Here is a 1,685-nt window from a genome sequence, read left to right on the forward strand (position 1 = left end):
TAATGCATGAATTAATGTATATTTTATTTACTGACAACAATGGGAAACATGAATACAAATGAGTAAATTAATTAATAAAAGTAACCATCACAATAAATAAATTCATATACAAGTGAACAACACATGAAACAAAGCTTTATTCAAAGGTATTGTTCTAACAAACTATCACATCTTTACAGGTGGTGAACCCCACATCCTACTGCCATCTCAACACAGCTGTGCCAATTCTGCAGCTTTATTCTGATGAAGCGAGCCTTTGGCAGTCTGAAACATGCTTGCGCTCTATTTTCTTCAAGGCCTGAGGGGTGAGCCCTGCCTTCGTGACTGAGGTTGCTTCATGCTGCGCTGTGCTTCACAGTCTCACTCTTCTCAATAGGGACATCATTGAGCCAGAGGATGAGGAAGACCATGAGGATGCCCCCCTGAACAACACAACCTTGAAGCAAGAGTGGGTGAACATGTACCGGACTCACACTGTGTCTGCTCCAAACATTTGTGTGCCTGCTCTCAATGAGCATGACTACCTGTAAAACATTTAAACAGGTTAAAGCATTTTACAATTCATGACCCACAATTCACGTGTGGGTGTTTTTGTACATTACACCACTCACATTTGCACAATATTCATCACTTTATAAACATTTAAAGTAATTTATGAATGTTATCATTATCTCAAAGTATCTCAAGGTATCTCAAAGTACCATATATATATATATATATATTTCTTCTTTACACAAATCAAAATGCGTAAATAATCGGAAGATGCTTTTGTTTCATAATTATGCGGTTGTTTTTTTTTTTTTTTGCAATTATTTCAAGTAGGCAAAATAATCTGAATCTGTCCGTCTGCGGACATTTCAGATCCTACAAAAATGCACACACATAAAACAAAAGCAGTCATTTCTGTATTCGAAGTAACAAAATTATCTTACTTTATATTTTGTGTCATGTTTTCCCTTTTTATCACAAATGTCGCTGTCACCTTGCCTTGCAGGTCCTGCTCCACCACAAAAGCTCTGCAGCAAATGCACAGAAATCAAGAATCAGAAAAAGTGCTGTAATAACTGTTTGAAATTACAATAAATAAAATAAACTACAACTCAAGATTTAAAAATATGTTTTATTCATTTCTGTAGTGTACTCACTCAAAGCCTTTGATAGCAGCCTTCCTTCATCAGTCACTCTCCACTGGATAAGTACACGTGTCTCATCTGTCCCTGTAACATCCAGACAAGATTCAAGTTACCTCTGTGCTCAATGCTGCATTTAAATGTTGAGGTAGTTGTTGATGTAATTCGCTCTTTATCCAACACAAATCTTCCTCAATTTATCAACAGTACTAATGGACAAATGAAACAGATAATGTATGTTTAGTAACTTTGTTGTTTATGTGCATTACTTACATTTATCTAAAGTAAGCAGTGTTGACAACAGTGAATTCTACTACATAATAGCACACATACATCACTCCGATGTCTATTTCATGTCTATTAGTTGTGCTCATCTGCACTGCTTAAAGATTGTCCTGTCAGATGTTAAACAGACATTTAGTAATGTATATGGCTTATGTAAATCCACTTTGGAGACGTATGTGTGCTTACTGGAGCTCCCCTGTTCGCTATACATAATAAAACGTGTTATTACAGCAAAATCTCAAATATACTATACTGCCTAGCATCTTTACA

General features: G+C 35.8%; 1 long non-coding RNA gene across 2 annotated transcripts; it reads left to right on the top strand.

Moving 5' to 3' along the window:
- Positions 1 to 202: 202 nt before the first annotated feature.
- On the top strand, positions 203 to 1,026 carry LOC107655535 (uncharacterized). Of its 2 annotated transcripts, none has more exons than XR_001630450.1 (3): positions 203 to 305; positions 377 to 543; positions 995 to 1,026. It is a non-coding gene; the product is annotated as an uncharacterized LOC107655535 (long non-coding RNA). The 2 variants fall into 2 exon arrangements; XR_001630451.1 differs by having other exon boundaries at positions 377 to 448; positions 995 to 1,008.
- Positions 1,027 to 1,685: the final 659 nt, after the last annotated feature.

Source organism: Sinocyclocheilus anshuiensis, unplaced genomic scaffold (assembly GCF_001515605.1).
Source record: "Sinocyclocheilus anshuiensis isolate Anshui unplaced genomic scaffold, SAMN03320099.WGS_v1.1 scaffold1281, whole genome shotgun sequence".
Lineage (NCBI taxonomy): Eukaryota > Metazoa > Chordata > Actinopteri > Cypriniformes > Cyprinidae > Sinocyclocheilus > Sinocyclocheilus anshuiensis.